The sequence below is a fragment of the Tenrec ecaudatus genome, chromosome 5 (assembly GCF_050624435.1).
Source record: "Tenrec ecaudatus isolate mTenEca1 chromosome 5, mTenEca1.hap1, whole genome shotgun sequence".
In the NCBI taxonomy this organism is placed as follows: Eukaryota; Metazoa; Chordata; class Mammalia; order Afrosoricida; family Tenrecidae; genus Tenrec; species Tenrec ecaudatus.
Window position 1 is genome coordinate 131,365,743 of NC_134534.1, and position 16,636 is coordinate 131,382,378.

Sequence of the window (16,636 nt, forward strand, 5' to 3'; positions counted from 1 at the left end):
TTGTTGCATTCAAATTTAAGAGATAGAAGCTGGATTTTCGCTCCCATAATATCCAGTCATTTAAGACACAGGCAAATTGTAGAGGTATTAATTCATTTTGATATTTTCCCACTGAAATTGGTTAACTAAACAAAAACATGGCTGATGGAGGAGGAAAATATAAATCTGATTTTGTTTGCTGATCTTTGCAAAACAAGCTCTTGAAAATAAAACCTATCATATCAAAATGTGGGGCAAAATAACCCCAGAATCAACGATTATCAGATTAAGAAACAGCAATATATTTTGCATAGCTAATAAACAGATCAAAAACCTGCAAACCTAAGGATATTTGGGTGCCAAATCTAACTTTAATTTGCAAATATCACTATCTGGTCATACCATCTCTCAAGCAAGAAAATTGTATTACGCACAGGGCTGCTTTCTCCTACTCAGCAAGTAGCACCCGACCATCAACCTTGGACACAACCCTGATTCTCCTTGCTATGTGTGGACATTTCTTAAATGTTCCCTTAAATCTTTAAATAGTAGGATTTATCAAAGGATAAAAGATACCACTTTTCTAAAGCATTAAACCAGAAATTACATAGAATATTAGCAATAATACATGCTGTACATGTGTATCTATCCTGTTTTAATCGTAATTGCTATCTGTAGGTGGTCAGAAGCCTATGCAATTAAAATAGTAATTCTTTTCATTTAAAATTATAAAACTTTTTAAAGATAATGTAAACAGTACTTTACACATTTCCTGACTTTCTAACATGTAACCATGCTTTAGTGGCATAGTAAGTTACTAGTCGGGCTGCCTACTGCAAGGTCAGAAGTTAAAATCCACCAGCTGCTCCCAGAAAAACGATGAGTCTGCCTTCTCTGATAAAGGTTTGCAGTCTCAGGAACCCACAGGACCAGTTATGTCCTGTCCTATAGGGTCATCAGGAGTCAGAATCAACTCAATGGCAGTTGACTGTGTAACTACAAAAAGGGCAATCCCCAGAAGTCTTGAAGAACGTAGACCTTAACTCTACAGTTTACTTCAGAGAGGAAATGCACCAAAGATTTTTCAATCCTCAAAGAATTCTGATTACATAAATATATCTCTATATATTTCATCTATGCAATAATAAGCACCTGTAGTTTAGACTAACCAAGAATCAAACCAAACCCACTCCACCGCCACCCTATAAGGCAGAATAGAACTGCTGTTAGGGATTCCAGGAGCAGAGCCTCCTCTTTCTTCCTTGAAACTGCTAGTGGATTTGAACCATTGACCTTGCAATTAGCAGCCTCACAACACACAACCCAATATTGCAGTTCTAAGAGGTCATGATCGAGAAGCTAACTAAACTGTGTAGGGTTACGCAGAAGTACCACCCAATGACAGCCCTTCTCCTGGCTCAAAGAAGGCATCCGGTCAGCCTGAGGCAAGTGTATCGCTTTTCAATCATGATTTGAATTGTTATATTTGATTTGAATTGTTATATTTGAGCAGTCAGAAGCATGTACAATAATGGTTACTTTTAGTTGAAATTATAAAATCAGCAAACTTATATATGTTTATATATGTACATCTGTATAAGCTTTATAATACTCTATACACGTTTCCTGATTTCTTAACCTCTAACAATAAAAGCAAAGACCCCTGCTGGAATAATGGGTTACTGGGGAGTGTCAACAGCAAACCAAGCTGTTTGAAACCATCAACCTCTTCAATGGGGAAAAGTAAGACTTTCTGCATCCCCTAAAGGTCCCATTCCTGGGACCCAACTGGGGTGATTCTGCTGTGTCTGACTGGGTCGGTGTGAGAGGGCATCAACTTGATGGCTGTGGTTTGTATTAGCTTATCTCAATGTTCAATTACATAAACATTCAGGGGCTCTCATATCCACTTGATGTGCAGATTGACTCATTTAACAATAAATGATCCTTCGGAACAGAGGAAAATAATTTGGACAAGGTTGAAAAAGGCAGAATTTTATATTTGACCAGCAGAGTATTATGCATGCATATACAAGTAGTTTGTTTTCTTTTTGAAAGAAAGCAGGGCTAGAAAGGAGGTAATTATATAAGATATCTAAATAATATTTTGACAAAGAATGATATAATCTCCAATTATTCAATCAGTAAATGCTAGTTAAGATATATATGCTGGGAAGTATTTGGACATAATCTTAGCTATCGGCTAGACTGTAGAAGCTGAACAAAATCACACAAAATTTAGCCAAATGTAAGACCCATATTCAAAGGGAATTGGGAACATATTAAAAGGCATAATGTGTAGAATCTAGGATAAGATTCGCCTTTTAAGAAGACCATTGTGGCTGCAGAGTATATTGGAGGTCAGGAGAGCAGATGGATGGATAGCAGGTGGGGGAGCGAAGTAGGAGTTGAGAGTGATGGTGTGCAGGAGGAAGAGAGAGATTTGATCCCTCATTGGGAATTAGAACTGACAGGCCTTCCAGGTTCGCTGGTTATGGGGTTGAGGGAAATAGAGATGCCGAGAACAGCACCAGGCTGATGAGCCTATGGGCATAGGAAGAGATGCAGAATGCACTTTGCCGGGCGTGAGTTAAATAGCTAAATGAATGTTTTGTTCTGTTTTCAGTATGTTTGTTTTGAAATTAGAAAAAAAATTAAATGGAGTTAAAGAATATCTTTTCATGCATGTATGATTCCAGGAGGACATAATATAGATCGATGGGGGGGGGGGGGCTTAGGTTTTGACATTCTTACATTTTAAATGTCAAATTAATTAATTAATTATTTTATCTATTTTTTAAAGTAAAAGTAATGAAATTACTTTAGAAACTGTAGAAAGGATTCCTGCAAGCTAGGGTCCCAGATCTTTAAGCTTTATTGGTTTATGATAATCTCACCTTTATCTGCTGGATTGTTTTTTGTTTGTTTTTTTCAAAATGAGTGTTCATTATTTGCACGTGATGCACAAGGTGAACTATTATGTATCTGCAGGAAATGGTATATATTCTATTTTATAAATATTCTGTTTCTATTTACATGTATACGTATGTATCTATACCCCTGTCTACATATGTGTATTACTATGTATTTTTTAATAATATATTTTATTTATTTATTTTCTTCCCCCATCTCTCTCTGTCCTTCAAATGCCATCCTGGCTTTTCTGTAATGGTTTTGTGTGAAAACCATTTAAAAATTTTTAATTTATAGATATAAAATTATATTTGGGTCTTTAATCCATTTTGAGTTTGTTTTTGCACATGGTGTGGATTACAAGTCTTGTAGTCTTCTGTAAATGGACATCTGCTTTTAACAGCAGCATTTGTTGAAAAGTCTATCTAGTCCCCATTTTATGCATTTTGGTTTTGTATAAAAAATCCACTATCTTTCAGTACATGATTTGTTTCTGTGTTTTCTGTTATGTTCTATAGGTCTACATATCTGTCATCATGTCAATACTAACCTGTCTTGAGTACCATGAATATGTAATAAGTTTGGAAATCAGGACGTAAGAAGTTTCTGTTTGCAGGGGAATGGTTTCAGTTTCTCTCCATTGAATGAAATGCTGGCAGTTGTTTTGTATATACGGTCTTCATTATATTCTATTCCTGTTATTAAATATTTTTAATGAAACATGTTCTTTGGATTTTGTCAAATGCCTTTTCTGCATCAATTGAGATAATCATATGGTTCTCTTGTTTTATTCACTCAATTAACTACATCAACAATTGATTACATTGTTTGTCTGCTTTTGAACCATTCTTGCATACCTGGTATAAATCCCACTTAATTGTGATGCATTTTTTAATTGTGTTGTTGAATTTTGACTAGGACTTTGTTGAAAATTTTTGCACCTATGTTTATAATGTATATTTAAAATAATTCACTTTCATAGAATCAATACTGACTCATCGCGACCTCCCACCTCACACCCCTGTGAGTTTCTGAAACTGTAACTGTTTACAGGAGTAGAAAGTCCAGTCTTGTTCCTATGGAGCTGCTGGTGGTTTGGAAATGTCAACCTTGCCAATCACAACCTAATGCATAACCTCTACACCATCAGAGCATGTAATTTTCCATTTTGGTATTGTCTGTACCTGGTTTGGCTTTCAGGGTTATACTTGCTTCATAAAGTTAATTTCGCAGTGTGTAGTTCTTCTATATATCATGTTATGGAATAGTTAGTGTAGAATTGGTGTAAACTCTTCCCTTAAGGCTTGTAGAATTCATGAACATTTAGTTGTTGGGAATTTTTAATTGCTAGATCATTTTATTATTGTTTTATGAATCTTGTAAAGATTTATACACCAGTCTGAGTTTATTTAGGTAGATAGTGCATTTCTAGACATGTATCTATTTCTTCTAGGTTTTCAAATTTGCTGGAGTATAATCTTTCATTATATTATATAGTTATCCTTTTAATGGCAGTTGGTGTTGCTGTGCTGTTGCCCATTTCATTTCTTTTTGATGATATTTACGCCTTCTTTTCCTTTATTAAATTTGCCAATGGCTTATAAATTTTGCTAATCCTTTCAAACAACCAACTTCTTGTCTTGTTACTCTTTTTCCTATCATTTTTCTGTGTTCTGATTCATTTATTTTGCCCTAATCATTGTTATTTCTTTATTTCTGGTGTCCAAGAGTTTGTTTTTCCTGGTCTTCTTCTAGCTACTGTAGATATTGGGTTATGGTGGTGATACTGAGTCTTTCTGATTTTTTGATGTGTGTTTATTGCTACAAGTTGCCTTGTGAGTACTGCTTTGGCTGTGTCCCAAAGGCTTTGGTGTGTTATACTTCTATTATCATTTGATTAGGTGAATTTTAAGATTACATTCCTTATTTCTTCATTGCCCATTTGTCTTAAAGTAACGTGTTGTTTGATTTACCTTTATTGGAGTTTTGTTTGTTGGCTGTTACTATTAATATCTAATTTTATAACATTGTGGTCTGAGGAAATAATTTGTAATATCTTGTGAGCTTTCAGCATCTACCATGGAATGTGTTCCATGGGCAGTGGAAAATCATGTACACTGTGTTGCTGGGTGGAATATTCTGTACATATTTAAAAGACCTAAGCAACCAAGGTGATTACATGCATTGCTTAGTTCTTTGGTGTCTATGTTGATTTTCTTTCCAGGTGATCTGTCCTTCCTAGAGAGTGGTATAATTTAGCCTTTTACTATTTTCTAGGATTTTCTGTTTTCTAGGATTTCCTATTTGTCTCTTCAACTCTACAAGAGTTTGTTTAATATATTTTAAGAGTTTATTTTTTTATTTTAAGGGTTTTCATTGGATGCATACATCTTTATTATGGTGATATCTTGTTTAGTTATAGCTTTAGTCATAATATAATGTCATTTTTGTCTTTCATGATGGCTTTATGTTAACATTTATTTTATCACAAATTAATATTCTGCTTTTTTAGATTGATACATTAGATTGATACATCTACGTACTCGCATATAAGCCGACCCAAATATCAGCCGAGGCACCTAATTTTACCACAAAAACTGCATTAAAAATGTGCTGAAAAGCTCAGCTTATACATGAGTATATACGATATATATTTTCTATGTTCGATTTTCAATCTGTTTTTGTCTTTGTGTCAACGGTGTATTTCTTTTAAGCAATATCTTAAAAGATCCTGTTTCCTTTTCCATTCTGCTAGCTTCTTTCTCTTGATTGGAGAGCATAATCCATATACATTTGGTGTTGTTACTTATAGGTTCAATTTATTGTTATCATTTTGCTGAGTATTTTTAAATCATTTTATTGGGGGCTTGTACAACTCTTATCACAATCCATACATCCATCCACTGTGTCAAGCACATATGTACATTTGTTGCCATCATCATTCTCAAAACATTCGCTTTCTACTTGAGCCCTTAATATCTTCATTTTCCCTCTCCATCACCACTCCCCTACCTCATGAGCCCTTCATAATTCATAAATTATTATTTTGTCATATCTTACACTGTCCAATGTGTCCCTTCCCCCACTTTTCTGTTGTCCATCCCCCAGGAAGGAGGTTGTATGGAGATTCTTGTAATTGGTTCCCCCTTTCTATTCCATGTTCCTTCCACCCTCCAGGTACTGCCACTCTCACCACTGGTCCTGAAGGGATCATCTGTCCTGGATTCCCTGTGTTTCCACTTCTTATCTGTACCAATGTGCATCTTAATTGTAATTTCCTGTACTGTGTTCCTTCAATGTGTATGTTTTCTTATTAATTTTCCCATGTTTTTTATTATTTTGATTTTAATCTTTACTGAGATTTTATGGTTTTCCTCTTTTTTATTTTGATGAGGTTTTACCACTTTCTTTGTGGTTACCTTGTTTTTTTTAATTATTTTCTTTCCAAATGTAAGGCAGTTTATTCTTTCTTGAACAATACTCAACTTCCTCTCCATTCAACTGCTCTATTTCCTTTACTTTATCATTATCTTTATTATGATTCCCTATTTTTAATCTTTTTTTCTTTTGGATAACTGATCTTTTATTTATTTTTTTTAAATCATTTTATTTGGGCTCATACAACTCTTATCACAATCCATACATACATCAATTGTGTAAAGCACACTTATACATTGATGGCCCTCATCATTCTCAAAGTTCACCTTCCGCTTGGGTTCCTGGCATCAGCTCCTCATTTTCCTTCCTCCCCTCCCTCCCACTCTCTCCTCCCTCATGAGCTCTTAATAATTTATAAATTATTATTTTATCTTATCTTATACTTTCTGGCATCTCCCTTCACCCACCTCTCTGTTGCTCATCCCTCAGAGAGGAGATTATACGTAGATCCTTGTGATCGGTTCCCCTTTTCTAGCCCCCCTTCCCTCCGGGTATCTTGACTTTCACCGCTGATTCTGAGGGGATCACCTGTCCTAGAGTCCCTGTGTTTCCAGTTCCCATATGTACTACTGTGCATCCTCTGGTCTAACCAGGTTTGCAAGGTAGAATTGGGATCATGATAATTGGGGGAAGGAAGCATTTAAAAACTAAGGAAGGTTGTGAGTTTCATTGTTCCTACACTGAACCCTGAGTGACTCATCTCCTCCCCACTACCCCTCTGCAAGGGATGTCCAGTTGTCGACAGATGGGCATTTGGTCCCCATCATGCGCTCCCCTCATTCACGATGATTTCCCCCCCGCCTTTGGTGCTTGAATCCTGGACCCCTCGGCCCTTCATGATCATATATGTTGGTGTGCTGCTTCCATGTGGGCTTTGTTGCTTCTGGGTTAGATGGCCACTTGTTTACTTTCAAGCCTTTAAGACCCCCAGATGCTATATCTCTCGATAGCCGGGCACCATCAGCCTTCTTCACCACACTTATTTATGCACACATTTGTCTTCAGCGTTTATGTGGGAAAGGTGATCACACAATGATGGTTTTTGTTCTTTGATGTCTGCTGCCTGATCCCTTCAACACCTCTTGTTCACTTAGGCTTGTGTGCTTCTTCTCTGTGGGCTTTGTTGCTTCCGAGCTAGATGGCCACTTGTTTACCTTCAAGCCTTTAAAACCCCAGACACTATATCTTTTGATAGTCGGGCACCATCAGCTTTCTTCACCACGTTTGCTTATGCACACATCTGTCTTCAGCGATCATTTGGGGAAGGTGGGCATCATGGAATGACCGTGTAGCTGAGCAAGGTGCTCTTCTATTTAGGAAATGTGCACGAGGAGGCCCAATATCCACCTGCTACCCTACTACTAAACCTATAAATATATGCACATAGGCCTATTCCCCCCATAATCATAAATATATTTACATATGTACATGTCTGTATTTAGGCTTCTATGAATGCCTTACTCCTTTCCTCTATTTTCTTACAATTTCCTCCTGTCCCACTACCATGTTCAGCCTTCATTCTGGTTTCAGTAATTCCTCTCAGTTACCTTGCCCTTGGCCACTCCCTACCAGTCCTCCCATATGCTCCCTAGCACTGGTTTTGAACCACTCATTGCTCCCATGTCCATGGGTTGGCCTAAACTTCCTCCCTTCCCCTACCTCCCACATTTTTCATGTCCCTCCGGGACCGTTGATCCCGTTATTTTCTTCTCACATTGTTTGCCCAGCCTATCTTATCTAGGAAGACCTGCAGATATAGTAATATGTGTATAAAATCGGGGATGTCTTTGACAGCACCAAAGTGGCACATAAGAACATGGCGACAACTGCAGCAACACCGACAAACTAACAAACAAAAAGGCCACTGATATACAAAATTTAAAAGAAGAGAAAAAAGAAAGTAAAAAAAACAACAGGAAAAAAAGAGAGAAAAGAAAGAAAGAAAAGCCTGTTAGTAGTTCAAGGTCTGTTTGTTGACCTTTAGGAGTGTTTTCCAGATGAGTCTGACAGGGTGCCACGACCTGACCCCAAAGTGAATCCTTTATACTCCCTTAGGACCACCTTTCTCTGCTTCCCCCACCGCGCGCCTTTGCATGCCCCCAGTGTTTTGCCTCAGTGTGGTGGAGGCAGCTCAGTCACACATCTGACATTGTGTCTCCGGTACTGGCCCATGTAGGGCCATGGGTAAGTGTAGTATGTTGCATCTCACCATGGGGCCGGCTATATGGTACTCTCTGTACTTTGGGCTCTCTGAGCTGGCCTATCGCCCTCTGAGCTTGGTGGGCCCAGGTGTGCTCCGCTCCATTCTTCCTCCTTCCTTTGATTCAGCTTCCTTCTGGGTGTTGTGCACTAGGTCAGTTGCTTTCCCAGACCAGATGATCTAGTTTCATTTTCTGTGGTACTCCCTTCAATGGTTGGGGTCGGGCTAATTCTGGTTAGGGCTGCCGTATGGTCCAATCTGTTTGTGGATTCCTCCACGTGTTACGCTGCCCTCCTGGTTTGGCATGTCACGGTGGGGCCCATATGCTTGTACCAGTTCTGTGGGGACACAACCAATACTCTCCCCCTGGGTGGGTTAGTGCCCTGTGCCCCCCGTGCCATCAACTCAGTTTCTCCCTACCCCACTTCTCCTTCCACCTGCCCCTTCTCCTTCTTTATGTTGGACTCTCATGTACCTTCCTAGGTGTGGCCTGCCCTCCCTCCAACTATCTATGCTTCCACCCGTTTATTGTGAGATAGGTGTTTATTCTTCTATTCCTGGCATGCTGATTGTACTTCCCTCAGGGGACTCATGTTAAACCTATCCTTTTGAGTTTGGCTTGCCTCACTTAACATGATTCCTTCTAGCTCTTCCCACGAAATAACGTGTTTCATGTGCTCGTCCATGCTTTTCAGTGCTGCATAGTACTCCATTGTGTGTATGTGCCAGAGTTTACTAATCCCCTCATCTATCAATAGAAATTTAGACTGTTTCCAAGTCTTTGTCATTGTCAATTGTGCCACAATAAACATTGGAGCGCAGATGACTGGTCATGGTTTATTTGTTGCTTCCACAGGGTATATGCCCAGTAGAGGGATGACTGGGTCATAAGGTAGATCAATTTCCATTTTCTTTAAGTATCACCAGATTGCTTTCGACAGTGGCTGTACAAATCTGCACGACCACCAGCAGTGGAGGAGGGTTCCTACCCCACCAAAGCCCTTCCAACATGTGTTGCTCTCTCATCTGCTGCTTTGGGCTAGTCCCAGGGGTGTTAGATGGTATCTCATGGTTGTTTTGATTTGCATTTCTCTTATGGCTAATGAACTGGAACACGTTCTCATATGCTTATTGGCCATATGGGTCTCCTCCCTAGTGAAAGTTCTTTTCCGTTCTATTGCCCACTTCCTTGGGGGTTAACTCTTTTCCTCTTTTTGCAGGTCATGATGGTGTTGTAGATTTTAGTAATGAGCCCTTTGTCCGATGTGTCATTATTAAAAATCCTCTCCCAATCTGTGAGTTGTCTTGTCACCTTCTTGGTGAAGTCTTTCGAGGTGCACAGGTGCTTTATCCTTATTAAATCCCATTTGTTGATTTACAGTTCTCATGTGTGTACCTTTTCCTATTGCAGTGAGCCTTTGAGTTCCCTGGGCCATTGCTCTGAGGTTAGTCACAATTCCCTCCTTGATGGTCCTGATGGTTTGGGGTTTAACTTTTAGGTCTATGATCCACCTTGAGTTTATTCTTGTGCACGAGGTGAGGTAAACGTCTTGTTTTATCTTTCCACATGTGGATATCCGTTGTTTCCAGCACCACTTGTTTAAAAGGGCATCTGCTTCCACTTGATGGTTTTGGCACCCTTGTCAAAGATCAGTTGTCTATATACTGATGGTTTTATTCTTGGGCTTTCTATTCTTCTCCACTGGTCTGAGTGTCTGTCCTTGTGCCAGTACCACACTATTTTGACCACTATAGCTGTGTAATAGGCATTAAAATCGGGTAAGGCAAGTCCTCCAACTCTTGAGGAGTTCTCTGCCTGAGGAGTTCTTTGCTAATTCTGGGTTTCTTCCCTCTCCACATGAAATTGGTGGTCAGTGTTTCCAATTCTTTGAAGAAGGTTAATGGTATTTGAATTGGTATAGCATTGAACTTGTAAAATGCTTTAGGTAGGATTGTCATCTTTACTATGTTAAGCCTTCCAGTCCATGAGCAGGGGATGTTCTTCCATTTGTGGAGGTTGCTTTTGGTTTCCTTTAGTAGGGTCTTATAGATTTCCTTGTATAGGTCTTTAGTATTTTTTGTTAAATATATTCCTAGGTATTTCAGTTTGTTTTTAGCTACTGTGAAGGGTACTTCCTTCTTAATCCCCTCTTCCATGGTCCTGTCCGATGTGTATAGAAAACCTACCGACTTCTGTTTATTGATCTTGTATCCTGCCACTCTTCCATATTCCTCTATCGCTGTAACTACTCCAGCTGTGGAGCTTTTGGGGTTTTTAATGTACAGGATCATGTCGTCTGCAAATAGCGATCGTTTCACCTCCTCCTCTCCCTTTGGATCCCTTTGATGTCCTTCTGCTATCTTATATTGTTAGCCAGAACCTCCAAAACGATATTGAATAGAAGTGGAGGCAGGGGGCATCCTTGTCGTGTACCCTTTTTCAGTGGGATTGTTTTTGTCTTTTCTCCATTGACTATGATGTTGGCCATTGGTCTTTCACAGATAGCTTGTATCAGCTTGAGGAACTTACCTTCCAGTCCTATCTTCATGAGTATTTTGATTAGGAATGGGTGCTGGATGTTGTCAAATGCTTTTTCTGCATCCATGGATATTATCATATGGTTTTTATCCTTTTTCTTCTCAATGTGGTGCACAATATAGATGGATGTTTGGATGTTACACCATCTCTGCATCCCTGGGATGAATCCTACCTGGTCGTGGTGGATAATATGTTTTATATACTTTTGTATTCTATTCGCCAATATTTTGTTAAGGATCTTTGTATCTATGTTCATTAGAGATATTGGTCTATAATTCTATATATCTGTGGGGTTTTTGTCCTCTTTGGGTATCAAAGTATTGCTGGATTCATAAAATGAGTTTGGGAGTTTGCCATCCTCTTCTATGTTATGGAATACTTTGTGGAGGATCCGTGTCAACTCTTCCCTGAATACTTGGTAGAATTCTGCTGTGAAGTCAACTGGCCTTGGGCTTTTTTTGTTGGTAGGTTTTTGATGACCCTCTCTATTTCTTCATTCTCTATGGGAGAGACTTTTTGCAAATATTTATCCATGTCTTTCATGTTTCTGAATTCATTAGAATACAGACCTTCATAGTACTTTATGATTATCCTTTTAATCTCATTGGGGTCTGTTGTTATTGCCCCTGTTTCATGCCTCATCCTGGCTATTGATGTTTTCTCCTTTCTATCCTAGGTAAGCTTTGCCAGAGGACTGTCAATTTTTTTAATTCTTTCATAGAACCAGCTTTTAGCTGCATTTATCTTTTGAATTGTTCTCCAGTCTTCCCACTGGTTTAATTCTTCCCTGATTTTTATTTTTTCTTTTCTTTTGCTATGAGAGGGGTTGTTCTGCTGACTCTTCTACTTATTGAAGGTTTTATGTTAACGTATCTCTCATATGTGTCTCTTCTTTTTTCATATAAGCAGTTAATGATATCAGCTAACTCTGATAATTACTTTGGCAGTGTCCCATAAGTTTTGATACGTTGTATTCTCATTCTTGTTAGTTTCTATAAAACTTCCTAATATCCTCTCTAATCTGGGCCTGTACCCATTCATGTCACAGGAGTTCGTTGTTCATCCTATAGTTGGTTGCCCTTGCTTTTCTGGGCATTCTCTTGTTAATCTCCAGATTTATGGCACGGTGATCTGAGAAAGAGGTCGGGATAATATCTATGTGTTTGAATTTACTCAGGCTGGACTTGTGTCCCAGCATGCGGTCTATTCTTGAAAATGATCCATGTAGACTTGAGAAGAATGTGAAGTCATTTGCATTTGGATGGAAAGCTCTATAAATGTCTATTAGGTCCTGTTGCCTAATTTCATGGTTTATCTCTATGGTCTCTTTTCTGAGCTTCTTTCCCAGTGATCTGTCTTCCTCTGATAGCAGAGTGTTAAAGTCACTTACTATGATTGCTGAGTCTGTGATTTCTTTTATCATCTTTTCAATATTTTGATGAAATTCGCCGCACCATTCTTAGGAGCATAAATATTCAATATGTTAAGTGCTTCTTGGTTTACTGAACTGTTGAGCATTATGTAGTGACCCTCTTTGTCTCTTTTTATGGTTTGGATCTTGAGGTCCATTTTGTCGGAGATTAAGATGGCCACTCCTGCCTTTTTGGAGTTACAGTTTGATTGGTAAACTTTTTGCCAACCCTTTACTCTTAGAAAATTCTTGTCTGTGTGCTTAAGAGGTGTCTCTTGCAGGCAACAGATTTATGGATTATGTTTTCTTAGCTAGTCCTCAAGCCTTTTTCTTTTAATGTACGAATTGAGTCCATTGGAATTCAGATTTATTATCACTATCTTTGGATTCATAGTTGTCATACCCTGTTTTGTGTTTTGGGTCTTTACATAACTCACTTTATATCAGTGTACTGTGTTTGAGTGGAGAGTTTCTATCTTGTCTTCTTTTCCATCTGAGACCATGTTGTCCTGTTATTGTTGCTGGCATGTTGCCTTCTAGATGAAGATGCACTATATGGTGGTCTCCTGTTTGTTCTTGATGGAGGTTGATCCTCTGGCCATAGTGAGTCAGCCAGTATCTTCTGCAGGGTCAGGTGTCCTGCAGCATATTCGTTGAGTCTTTCCTTGTCTTTTAAGACACTTATATCATGATCTATCTTAATGGATAACTTGACAGGGTACAGGATTCTGGGGGAGACTTTTTTCTTTTGGCTTTTGGAAGATGTTGCTCCATTCTCTCCTCCTCTTCATGCGTATCTGCTGATAGGTCTGAGCATATTCTTACCTGTGCTCCTTTGTATGTGACTGTCTTCCTTTCTCTTGCTGCTCATAAAATTTTCTCTTTTTCCTCTAAATTGGATAATTTTACTAATATATCTTGGTGTGCCCTTCTTAGGATTTAGTCTTGCTGGCATTCTTTCTGCTTCCTGTATGAGTGCCTGGTTCTCCCTTGTTAGGGTGGGAAAGTTTTCTTCCAGAACTTCCTTTGCTATCTTGACTATCGACTTGTGTGTTGTGTTGTGCTCCGGTACACTGATTATTGAAATATTATTCCTCATCATAGCATCTGTCATTGATCTCAGGCTATCTTCTGTTTCTTTAATTTTCCTATCTGTCTTTCTTGCTTGCTCATGTCTGTTTGAGTGTCCTCAAGATCACCGATACGGTTCTCTCCCTCCTCAAGCCTAATCATAATTCTGTGACCTTGTGTGTGGCTTCTGCTACCTTCTCTGTTAGCTCCTGTAGTTCCCTTTGGTGGGTGGACTTCACCCCTTCTATTGTGGACCTCATCTCCTCTATCTTTGCCTCCTTATTCTGGGTTGCTTCCCTCAGCTCCAGTATTACCGCGAGCAGACTTCTGAAGATTCCCTTCTGTGGCAGATCTGTATCTGTTTTTTCTATGAGAGATGTTAGCTTTGCTACTATGTTTTGTCTCTCTGGTTTTTTTTTGTTGGGATTGATGTGGTTTGTTGATTTTTCCTCGATCATTTCATAGGCCCCATGTTTCTGGGAGGTCAGGAGAACCTTGTCTATGTTACTATTAAGTATTCTTTCAGGAGACTGCCTATGACCTACTATAAGGATGGGTCAGACTGCTCTGTAGGCAGAGTTCCCCAAAGGCTTCATGACCCGCAGTGGTGAGATATTTCAGTGACTGATGTGGGGGCTGGAGCCTGTGAGTGCCCCCAGGCTGCTTTGACCTGGTTTGTCAGGGTACCATTGGCAGTCCTTTTTTTGGTTTAGTAATAAAAAGAAGGATTCAAAAGGTTAAACATTAAAAAAATAATAATTTTAAACAAAAATTTTGGAGGAAAAAAATGGAGAGAGGAAGGAGAAGCTATAAAAGCAGAGAGAAAAGGAGTGATAATAGTGGAAGTGGAAGGGAAAAAGAGATAGAAGGAAAACCTATAGAAAAGGGGCAGAAGTACTAGCAATAATGAAAAAGGAGGAAGAAAGAAGAGAGCAAAGACAACACAGAAAGTAAAAGAGAAAAACCAGTGTGAGATAAAAGATGTATATGTGTGTGTGTGTGTGTGTATACATACATACATACATTTAAATTTTCCCCAAGTTTTAGTGATACCTAATAGAAGGCGGAGGTGGGCGAGGCTCATTGCCATGGGGCATGGTGCTGATGTGGGCTCCAGAGCCGGGCTATATGGGGGGATAATGCTCTTCAGGTCAGCAAGCCCTCCCAGATCCCTACAGGCCTGTAGAGTTGAGCTTTGGGGCAGTGCTTCACAGGTGTAGAAGCACCCCAGGAGCGGGACTCCTGCATCGTCTGGAAAAGGCTGAGGCCACAAGGGGTGCTGAGGGAGGAACAGGCCGCAGCGCCCGCCTCCTATGCCAGCGGGAAGGGCAGAGGCAGGCTTAGAAGCTGGTGATGGGACCTCTCAGGACACTGCGGTTGTGAGAGCCAGCCGAAGTACACAGACGGCTCAGGCGGGGACTGCAAAGCCATGTCCTAGGCTCCCTAGCAAGGGGGCCATTTATTGTTTGAGCTGCAGGACCTGTGAGTAGGGCAGGCTCCTCAGCAGCTACGTGGTCCAAGCAGGTTTGGATGGCGGAGGCTCTGGTGGAAAACAGCGGCGATGGCGCCTGCCCCCACCCTGCGAGGAACATGACACGGCAGGCTCAGCGCTCGGAGCTGGAATCCCCGCAGCACACCAGGGAGGGCAAAGCCACTCCAGCAAGAGAGCAAAGCCCTGTCCCTCGCGCTCCCAGTGGGCAGGAGCGCCCACTCCTGTAGGCCCCCGGCCGGCCACGGCTACAGGGCTCCGCGGTCCTGCCAGCCAGCCTGTGTGGCTCCGGCGGAAAAGCAGGGTCAGGGACAGAAGCTGGATGGGCTCCAGCTGCAGGCTAGCGCCAACAGGAAGTACCTACGCCGACAGGAAGTACCTATGTGGCTCCGCTTCTGTTTCCGGGGCCTGGAGTGGAGCGGGAACCAGGCAGCAATGGGGTGGATGGTCGTCTGTGGGGATCGCCAGGCAGCCCCCAATGGCCTGCAGGTCAGTTTTCCGGGCCTTAGATGAATGGAGGGAGGGACGCGGGCCCAAGGGCAGATCGCTGCCATGTGGGGAGAGGGGAACGTGGGAAAGGGAAGCTTCTCTCCTAGTGGGGTCCCGCGACTGGGCAGCTGGTGTAGGGGGTCCGGGTCTGGGCATGAAGTGGGGCGATAGCCTGTTGCGGCCGTGATGGAGGCAGCCACTGACCTGAGATGTCCCACGATTCTGGGCCTGGATTACCGAGGCCCCGGCTCAGGACGAATGCGTGGGGTGGGTGTGGGGTGCTGTCCCGGGGGGATATTTCACTCACCAGACTCCTACCACTCAGCTACTTGGACACCAAACCTGCCTTTTTCGAAAGAGCTCTCAGAGTATGCGAGTCCCCTGGTGGGCCATCTTCCTTAGCTCCCCCTATTTTCAATCTTGTAGTCTTATTTCACTTCATATCCTGCCTGTGTGGATTGGTTTGTTGCGGTTAGTGTCTTGTATGTTGTTCTCAGGTTGGTGCCTGCCATTGTTGTTCATTCTCTCTCTAAAAAACTCCTTTTAGGGTTTTTAGTAAGGTTGGTCTTCTTTTTACAAATTATTTTAATGTTTACAAGCCTAAAAATGTCCTATTTCTCCCTTGGACATCTCTCCTTTTCTTTGATGTTGGAAATTTTGGTTCTAATATGTTGCCATGATTTGCTCTTGGAGTCAATTATATTAGGGATTCTTTTAGCTCTGTGAATGATTATTTTCTCGTTGGTTATGATATTTGAGTAATTTTCTTCTAGAATTTTTCGGATCATTTTCTTGGTGGGTTTTCCCATCTTCCTATTGTGCCAAGTTTATCAAATGTAAGTTATTCTCTTTGATAGTGGCCCACAAAATTATCAGTTTTTCCTCATTTTGTGCCCTTTTACTACATTGCTCTTCCTACAGCTTGGTCTCGTGAAATGTTGCTTCAACTTCATTAATTGGCTTCTATGATTTCAATTATGCTTAGCTCTTTCAACTTTTTATGTAGTTCTAATGTCATGTTTATCTTCTGGACTTCTATTTGAAGTTGTTGAATTATTTCTAAATTTACATATTTTTGTCCCATTGCTCTAATAATAAATTCTTTGA

The 16,636-nt window shown here is 40.5% G+C and overlaps 1 protein-coding gene and 1 pseudogene across 2 annotated transcripts in view; both read left to right on the forward strand.

Annotated features, from left to right (window-relative positions):
* MDFIC2 (MyoD family inhibitor domain containing 2) overlaps positions 1-16,636 on the forward strand; it is a 170,964-nt gene that overhangs the window by 15,302 nt on the left and 139,026 nt on the right. The gene's annotated exons all lie outside the window — the stretch shown is intronic.
* The window catches only part of LOC142448520 (serpin B6 pseudogene), a 62,777-nt pseudogene continuing 61,222 nt past the window's right edge, over positions 15,082-16,636 (forward strand).